Source organism: Theropithecus gelada, chromosome 17, assembly GCF_003255815.1.
Source record: "Theropithecus gelada isolate Dixy chromosome 17, Tgel_1.0, whole genome shotgun sequence".
NCBI lineage: Eukaryota > Metazoa > Chordata > Mammalia > Primates > Cercopithecidae > Theropithecus > Theropithecus gelada.
In genome coordinates, this window is record NC_037685.1 from 24,873,264 (window position 1) to 24,883,593 (window position 10,330).

General features: G+C 38.9%; 1 non-coding gene across 1 annotated transcript; it reads right to left on the reverse strand.

Moving 5' to 3' along the window:
* Window positions 1-412: 412 nt before the first annotated feature.
* Window positions 413-518, reverse strand: LOC112611238. The gene has a single exon (XR_003116605.1). It is a non-coding gene; the product is annotated as a U6 spliceosomal RNA (small nuclear RNA).
* Window positions 519-10,330: the final 9,812 nt, after the last annotated feature.

Genomic DNA, 10,330 nt, shown 5'->3' on the forward strand with positions numbered 1-10,330 from the left:
CCTCCGATACACTAAAAATAAAGTAATATTTTTTCATGGTAAAAAATGCTTACTTTTCAACCAGAACAACTCATTGTAATGTGTTCCTGTGTGAAAATATAAATGGATATTTTTCCTGCTATTTTTTTGATAATTAAATTAGTCTTAGTAATAATATGCCTAAACCTAACAAGAACATATTAGATGGTTTTGAGAAGTTTAGTTTCAGTTCATAAAACTCTTGTTATTATTTATTTATTTTTATTTTACTATTTATTTTAATACAAAGCTTTGGCATTAGCAATTTTATAAAAAATAAAATATACTAAAATAAATTCTTGTGTGGCATGATTGGTAAATGATCCACAATAATTTTTTTTTTTTTTTTTTCCCTTCAAGGCAATCAGTCAGAAAGCAGGCTTTTTCTCTTCAAATAAATATGGACTATTTCATAAATTTACATGGCATCGTCGTGCAGAGGTCACATTAATCTCTGTATCATTCCAATTTTTTAGTATATGTGCTGCCAAAGAGAGCACCATAAGTCTTGTAAAAGTATATTTGACTCATGTGTGGAATTGACTGAATTCAGACTTGCTAAGACTGGGAGATCAAAACTCTTGTTTAATGTCTTCAGGAACTTAGCCCTGTTGAGAATATCACATACATTAAGTAAAACAAGACAAATTTTCCTATTTGGGAACTTGAATGAGTAACATACCTACTTGATCTTTCTTCCCTTACTATTTGAGATGTCTTTTATTTATGTATAAAAAAGTTATAGCACATTTCTTAAACCTTTCACGGAATAAAAGAAAATTCCATTATTCATTTTTCCAGTACAGTATGAGCTCAGCTATGACTTGCAGCCTCCACAAGTGTCAGACGAGTCAGACGACAGGTAAATTTTAAAGCCGTTTAAGAACCTTTAGTAATGGAAAACAGTGCCAGCATCTGCCTCATTTTGAGAAAAAAGATTTAATTAATTAATTAATTTGATTCAATTCCCTTATTTGCTTAAAGCTATATTCTAAATATTTTGGAAATAAAGAAATATGAGATATAGTAACAAAATAGTGAACAATGCAAGACCACCAACTTAGTAAGTAGCATTAGTTAATGTAGTATAGGCCACTGTTTCCAAGACTCTAATGTTCACGTAAGTTGCCTGATGATCTTGTTAAAATGCAGGTTTTGATTCAGGAGGTTGGAGCAGGGCCTGAGAATGTGTGTTCTACCAATCTCCCAGGGGATGCCACTGCTGCTGGCCTATGAGCTCCCTGGAGATTTGAAGGGGATGAACCAAAACTGCTGTACATGACACAGGCAACATTTTAAAAGGAAGAAAGAAAATCAGAAGTGACTCAGTGTCAGGAAAAATTGTAAAAGACCTTGAAATGGGCACACACACAGCAAGATTACTGGGCATTCTGTTTTATGCAATCACCTGGGTTATCTGATTCCCTGGGTATGCCACATTCATTGCCTTTAAGATATTTTACAACTCTGTAAATAATGAAGTACTCACAATAATGCAAATTATTCCTAGTGAGGGGAATGAACTTTGTCTAATGTATTTCCAGTTGATTGTTGTACCTGCCCAACGGGTTCGCCTTACTGGCTGTCTAGACAGACAGAACCAATTTATCAAGACACGAGAACAGTAATAGAGAAAGAGTAATTCACACAGAGCTGGCTGTGCAGGAGACCGGAGTTTTATTATTACTCAAATCAGTCTCCCCGAGAATTTGGGGATCAGAGTTTTAAAGGATAATTTAGTGAGTAGGGGCTCGGGAAGTGGAGAATGCTGACTGGTCAGGTTGGAGATGGAATCATAGGAAGTAGAAGCTGTCCTCTTACACTGAGTCAGTTCCTGGGTCGGGGCCACAAGACCAGATGAGCCACTTTGTCCATCCAGGTTGCGCCAGCTAATCCATGGAGCGCAGGATCTGCAAAATATCTCAAGCACGTATCTTTGGTTTTACAATAGTGATGTTATCCCCAGAAGCAATTTGGAGAGGTTTAGAATCTTGCAGCCTCCAGGTGCATGACTCCTAAACCACAATTTCTCATCTTGTGGCTAATTTGTTAGTCCTACAAAAGGAGTCTAGTCCCCGGGAAGAAAGGGGGTTTGTTTTGGGAAAGGAGTGTTTTTGTCTGAAACAAAGCTGAACCTAAGTAACCAAGTTCCTTCCAGATTTAGTTTGGCCTATGCCCAGGAATGAAGAAAGACAGCTTGGAGGTTAGAAGCAAGATGGAATCAGTGAGGTCAGATCTCTTTCACTGTAATAATTGTCTCAGTTATAATTTTGCAAAGGCAGCTTCATTGTTGTCTTATAAATATTGAATTTTACTTATATTAGCAACTCAATTTAACATTTCTTATTGCATATGTGCATCTCCTCTCTGGATTCTTCTATAAACTACTTGTTACAGCCTCATGGCTGCCTTATTGATTAATGAGTAAATAAAATATTTGGCCTGTAGTCATTTTATGTTTGAATGAATCGTAACACTACCCTTTATAAAATTATCTTTGAACTAAGGAAATACTTTATTTAAGAAATAGAGCTTTGACATATAGGTAAGAAAGATTTAGGCCAAAAGGATGTTAAGAAAAATACATTCTAGTAAGAGAGAGATGAGAGAGGAAATAGGACAAGATATTGATGCATTTATGTAAGCAGCAGGTAAAAGTTTTCGGTGGTGAGGGTCAATCTGGGGGAAGAGCCAGGCAATCAAAAAAGCATTTCAACACACAGGCAGCATTTAAAGGAAATTAGTCTAGATATTGAGAGAAAAGAGTACATGAGCTAAAAAGAAAAATGAGAATTCCTAATACCAAAGTAATTTGTGACATGGTGATGGACATTTAGACCAAGAATTAACAAGATTTAATGAACGACTATATAAAAAGGAATAAGAGAGAAAGAAGACAAATAGACCATATGTTTTTCTTTTTAATTTTTATATTAAAATCTTTTCAAATGGCTGGGTGTGGAGGATCACGCCCATAATCCCAGCACTTTGGGAGCCTGAGGCAGGCAGATCACCTGAGGTCAAGACCAGCCTTGCCAACATAGTGAAACCCCATCTCTACTAAAATACAAAAATTAGCTGGGTGTGGTGGCAAATGCTTGTAGTCCCGGCTACTCAGGAGGCTAAGGCAGGAGAATCGCTTGAATCCGGGAGGCGGAGGTTGCAATGAGCAGAGATCATGCCATTGTACTACAGCCTGGGCGACAGAGTAAGACTCTATAAAAACAAAACAAAACAAACAAACAAACAAACAAAAAACGTTTCAAACTTATAGAAAAGAAACAGAATTAGTATAGAGAGTTCTCATGCAACCATACTGACCATTTTAATAAATATTTGAAGTATTTAGTTCATTATTCTCTCATCTGTTTTATTAACTTTTTGAGAATAGATATGAGTATCATAATTGCAACAGATTTGAAGTGGACTTTAAAAAGAGAATGTTATTCCTCCTAAGAAGAAAAATAATAAATAGTTTTTAAAAAGTTAAGAAAAGCAGAGACTTAGAATATAAGCTATTTTGGTGAATATACGTCTTAGTCAGAAAACACAATACAGCATTTAATTTGAAATTAACCCTACACACCACAATATTTCAGCTAAATTTTTGGCCAAAAACCTGGTGAGATACTTCTCTTTGCTTCTTTCTGAGTGCTGTAACAACTAAATATTTTTCTAAGTACGTTAATGAAAGATTCCTAACTTCAAGAGACAAATTGCTTTGTCCACACCATTTCTCTCTCTCTCTCTCTTTTTTTTTTTTTTTTTTTGAGACGGAGTCTCGCTTTGTTGCCCAGGCTGGAGCGCAGGGGCCGGATCTCGGCTCGCTGCAAGCTCCGCCTCTTGGGTTCACGCCATTCTCCTGTCTCAGCCTCCCGAGTACCTAGGACTAGAGGCGCCCACCACCTCGCCCGGCTATTTTTTTTGTATTTTTTAGTAGAGACAGGTTTTCACCGTGTTAGCCAGGATGGTCTTGATCTCCTGACATCGTGGTCCGCCGGTCTCGGCCTTCCAAAGTGCTGGGATTACAGGCTTGAGCCACCGCGCCCGGCCTATTTTTTTGATAAGAGACAGAAATTTGTTAAGATGTTCAAATGGGTAAAATTTCTGTGTGTGCAAAAGTGAAAAATTAAAATACCCACACCACATTGTATACCTAGCTTTTTATTAACATCAACTATTCTTTAGTCACTATGATCCTGGATAGCTTCCTCCTTTATCCTTCAAATACAGCGAAGTATCTTGCATAATAATGGCACCTGAGCTGATGAACTTGGCTAAGCCTAGTCCATGGGTGGCCATTCAAGGTCCGATGTTAAACTATAGTTCATGGGCTATATCTGGCCTGTTGCCTGCTGTTGTAGGGTGGGTCTAGAAAACTAGGAATAGTTTTTACATTTTTAAAAACATTTACAATATTAAATTAGTAAATAATATTTTGTGACATAAAAAACATATATCCGTAAATAAGGGTTTTTTTTTTTTTTTTTGAAACGGAGTCTCACTCTGTCACCCAGGCTGGAGTGCAGTGGCACCATCTCTGCTCACTGCAACCTCTGCCTCCCGGGTTCAAGTGATTCTCCTGCCTCAGCCTCCCGAGTAGCCGGAATTACAGGCATCTGCCACCACGCCCGGCTAATTTTTGTAGTTTTAGTAGGTATGAGGTTTCACCACGTTGACCAGGCTGGTCTCGAACTCCTGACCTCAGGTGATCTACGCGCCTTAGCCTCTCAAAGTGTTGGGTGTAAGGGATAATTGGAAGGACAGCTGAGAAAGGAATGAGGCCAGTAGACCTAAGTTCAGGCAAGCTGACTTATTGTCAGGCCTGCCTGGCTACCTCCTGACGAAAGCAGAGGAGGCAGCCCCGCTTAGAGACTACAGCAGGGCTTTATAGGGAGAGGAACTGGGTCAGGGTCGAGGAGCTGAGTCGGGTGTGCAGGAGGGCTGAGTCGGGGGTGCAGGCGTCTTGACGGCATCCTAGAGATGTTTTTGCCGGCTTTATTATGCGAGGTGAGCAGACATGTTAACCGCATCCTGTAACTACAGCCTATACAGTTACTTGGAGGGGTCAATGAAGGGGAGTTTGTCTTTAGCCCTGGGGGAGCTCTGCGGAGGTCACAAAGGACTGCACTGTAAGACCTATGGGAAGGGAGGGAGAACAGTCTGACTGGGGTGACCCTAACACTGGGATTACAGACATGAGCCACCGCACCCAGCCTGTAAATAAGGTTTTATTGGAACACACCATTCCATTTACTTATATACCACTTTTGGCTTCATTGAACTATGATGGTAGAGTTGAGTAGTTGTGACACAAAAAAGGTTTGTCTCACAAAGTCTAAAATATTTGCATCTGGCCTTTTGCAGAAAAACGTGTTGACGTCTGCTCAAGGAATGCAAGGTGACCTGTTCTCTTCGTTTTTTTTGTTTTGTTTTGTTTTTGTTTTTGTTTTTGTTTTTTGAGACGGAGTCTTGCTCTGTCCCCCAGGCTGGTGTGTGGGCTGCAGTGGCGTGATCTTGGCTCACCACAACCTCCACCTCCCTGGTTCAAGCAATTCTCCTGCCTCAGCCTCCTGAGTAGCTGGGACTACAGGCTCATGCCACCATACCCGGCAAATTTCTTTGTATTTTTAGTAGAGATAGGGTTTCACTGTGTTGCCTGGGCTGATTTTGAACTCCTGAGCTCAGACAATCCACCTGCCTCAGCCTCCCAAAATGCTAGGATTACAGGCTTGAGTCATCCGCACCAGGCTGACCTGTCCTCTTTTTTAGCTGTGAAACAATGGACAGTGATCATGGTGCTCAAAGACAAGTGTTTGTTGTAGTTTGTAATGCTGGAGGGCCACTTCCCTCTTGTCTTTTGGTAAAGTATTGCAGGTTGCACAAATTAGAAAATGTGGAAATGAACTGCTCCCCATGACATTTCTTCCTCTCCCTTGGGAATTGAATGGCCTAAGTCTTTTTCTACAATTCCCTTCCAGTGATATTTTTTCAAGTCTACATTTTTCCTAGAGGAACAAAAAATGTTCAGCTGGAAAATGGCCAAAGCATCTTAGCTGAAAGGCTGGGTTCCCCAAGGGTCACATGGCCTATTTCGCCCTTCAAGTTTTCATTCATTGGGAACAGATGAGTGCAAACCTCATAGTAGTTCTCAACCTTCCTGGGGGCATTTGGAAATGTTTAGAGGCGCTTTAAAAATTTTTCTTAAAAACATGGGAACCAGCTATCAGAATTTTAATAGGTGAATACCAGATGTATGAAACATCATGCAATGTATATTACAGTGAACAATAATCCTTTCAAAACATTCAAGGGTACACACATTGAGAAATACTGTTTTAGAGGATAAAAAACAAAACAAAACCCAAATCAAAATAAAAACTTATTGTCCCCCATCTTTCAAGACAATCACAAAGGACTGGGTGCCCATCTGACTCATCAACAACATGCCACAAGTAAAATAACACCCAGATAATGACAAGTGTCCAAACATCCCAGCCACATGCAATTTTACTGCTGCCTTTGGGGAACGAGTTTTAAATTCTTTACTATTTTTTCCCCACAGGTAAATTTAATTTAGAACCATATTCACAGCCGGGCGTGGTGGATCATGCCTGTTATCCCAGCACTTTGGGAGGCCGAGGGGAGTGGCTTACCTGAGGTCAGGAGTTTGACACAAGCCTGCCCAACATGGTGAAACCTCATCTCTACTAAAAATATAAAAATGAGTCAGGCGTGGTCGCGGGTGCCTGTAGTCCCAGCTACTTGGGAGACTGAGGAAAAGAATCGCTTGAACCAGGAGGTGGAGGTTGCAGTGAGCTGGGATTGTGCCACTGCACTCCAGCCTGGGTGACAGAACCAGACTCCATCTCAAAAACAACAACAACAACAACAACAACAAAAAAACCCCTATATTCTCTCTATCATGTGATATTTTTTAAAAGATTACAAGCAAAAATGTTTTCTTTCTTTTTTATTTGTTTATTTTCTGTTTGTTTGTTTTGTTTGAGATGGAATCTTGCCTTGCCACCCAGGCTCAAGTGCGGTGCTACAACCTCAGCTCAGGGCAACCTCCACCTCCTGGGTTCAAGCGATTTGCCTGCCTCAGCCTCCCTGCTAGCTAGAATTCCAGATGTGCACCACCATGCCCATCTAATGTTTATATTTTTATTAGAGACAGGGTTTCACCATGTTAGGGAAGCTGGTCTCAAACTCCTCCTGACCCTAAGTGATCCTCGTACCTCAGCCTCCTTTAAGTGCTGGAATTACAAGCATGAGCCACCACGCCCAGAAAAAAAATTGTTTTCTTTTAATTTGACCCATATTAAAATAATCTCCAAATGGCATCAAAATGAAAACCATGACCTTTAAGGTTTTATTTCTATTTCTATATATTTTCCGAGGTGGACCATTTTACTTCAGCCAATGGTTAGGAGGTACAGGAGCCTTGTAGATTTTGGCCTTCACAGAGGGAGACTGTTTGAGGGCTTAGTTAAATTGGTGCACCTAATTTTTTATGTTCAATATTAGAATTTACCAATAATTTCCCTCTCTCAACATAGTGGCCCAATATTAGACCTATTGACATCTTGGATTAAAGCCAGGAATTTTAACAGTATATAGAATGAAAAGAATTTCCAGATATTAAAGATGAGTTGGTAAAACAAACCCACAATGGGTGAAGGTAGCCATAATTTTGATAAGTTGGTATGTTACGGTTTCACTCTGTAAAATATTACCTGAGAGCTAGAGATACAATGTAGGTCTTGAATCTCTAATTAATTCACCAACTACTACCAGTTTTTTTTTTTTCTGTGTATTCATGTGACATATATTGTGACTCAATTTTAAATATACTTTTCACTTTCCTAAACTCGTAAAGGCAAATGTTATTATGTCTATGGTTATTTTTACCTAAAATAAAGCAGCAGTTCTTTGGGCAGATTATGAGAAAGCCAGACTGAGTAGAAAACAAACTCTTGATACATTTAATCATCTTAAGCCAGAGTGCAAAGGTTGTGATTAGATTCTTAGAGAGCCCGGCCCACCCATGGGGCAGAGTTGTCTATCTCTCAAGAAAACTTGTCAGGCTTCCACCATTCAATCCATTTCAGTGTTTGCCTCTACAATACAGTCTTATTAATGCTTGGAAGGCATCCAAGAAATTCAGGCAAACTTTATGCAGACATAAATTTCTGTTAGAGCATACTTTTACCCTGATGACTAGGGAGTGGCTCAGTGTCATCCACCTTCCTGTCATGGGAAGGTTTCATGTCTTTAGTCATAACAGGTAAATGCCAATCCCAATCATTTTGGTTTGGGTATCTCATGGGATCTCGAAGCACCGTACCCACTTTAGTGTGCATTTCCTTCACAATCACTATCCTGTTTATGCACCCGTTTGCTTGCCTCCTGGGATTATACCATCTGCTTTGAGGGAACATACACATTTTTTATTGTAAATATTTTCCTAAGCTATAATACGTATTTTCATGCATTATTACAATTCCGATTTTAGTTTGTTAGCTATTTGTTATACACAGAAAATTGTCCTGTACAAACCTTGACATGAGGCCCTAATCATTAGAATACCAGTGGCCAAACCAATATCCGTATAAATAAGGATAATGACTGTTTATAGTGCTTGACCCCTGATACATGCCAAAAAATGTGTTTTTACACAGTAAGACTAGGTCCCTTAATTCCCTTTTGTAAAGACTCACTAGACACCAAGAAAGGAAGAATGGAAACAAAATACTGCCTTTGAATTAAAAGTTGAGGAACCATCTGCAAATCACTCAGCCACTCTAAAGGCTAAGGACATACCACCTACAAGATGAACTTCCGGGATTCTCATAAGACTCTTATCTGTTGGTACAGATTTTTCTTTCCTGGAATATTTCTCTAGTCAAGCAGCCAAAGTCCTAACAAGAAATTTCTTGGTGTTGGTCTTTGTCTCAATCTACCCATAGCACTTCCATTAAGGGGGGTCTGGTATGTCCATTCCACCTTATGGCAACAAAATAACTTTCTTCAAGAAAGTCTGAGTAAGTGTCTAAGAACTGACATTTCAATGTAACATTCTATTTGAAAGCTCAGAGACCAATATCATCAATACTGCTCAGGGACCTGCCACAGGTTGCAAGTAGTTATACTGGCAAGAAGAGAGATCTATAGGATCACATTTGATCTTGGCAATAAACACCAAGAAAAATGTATGCATGAAACCTGTCTATGAGGCTCTCCTGGCACTGAGATTTTGGGGTTCCATGCAACTGTTTATGCACTTTGATTAATAGTTATGAAAACTCTATAATCTAATACCTAAATACATGATACGTAATCTTCAGAAAACAAACCATGCTATTTTTTCCCTCCTTTCTATATTTGCCTCCAAAAAACAACTAAACTCCCAAAGAGTACTTTATGTGGAAGTCTCTGATTTTCTCCTGTTGAACAATTCATTTGTTTTCAAGTATTAAATCAATAAGTGAGTTAATAGCCTCAGTTGCGTTTCTTTTCTAAATCTCTCTGATCATTATACCATCTAGGCAATGAATTATGTTAACATTAAATTATGTTAGACTATACTATACTAAGTTATAACATTTAGATTTTGCCATAATTAATAAAGTATTATTAATCAAGTATTCCTGTGGCAGAGAGAAGGAAAAAGACGAATTGCTATCTCTAAGAAGTAAAATTTCTATTGATGAATGAAATATACTATCCCAAAAATCATTATGGTCAGTGATGACATACCAACAAAGTGGGTTTTAATTAAGAGCTACCAATATTAAACAAACAAACAAACAAAAGCACATTGAGTTTATAGAACTAGTACCACTTCATCTAGTTTTGTATTATACTCAGGGAATGTTCATGACTATTTATCTGTTTCACAGGCTATGATAATAAGTTAAAAGAAGAAGTTTTGGAACATGCTATTACTTAGTTCCTTCCCTCTGCAATTATAGTCGTAACTTTGCTTGAATCTTGTTGCAAAGAAAAGAAAATAACAAATGACTTTTTGGAGCAGGGACCTCCTGAAATTTCAACCTGCATTTCCCCTTATCAGTCTATTTATGCTCTTGCTATTGAAGAAGGACCTTATCTTTTCCCCAAGATAAACACTACTCAGCTCTAAAGACACACATAAGGGAGTTAAAATTACTTCCAGAAATGTCTTTTGCTCCACTGTATTCAAGTTGTGGTGTAAGTACAATTCAGCTGCCTCCTGACTTTCGGTGAGCTGTAGGCGTCAGGCTACTATGATGGCCACCAGCACAGGATTCTTGTCCCTTTTGTCAGT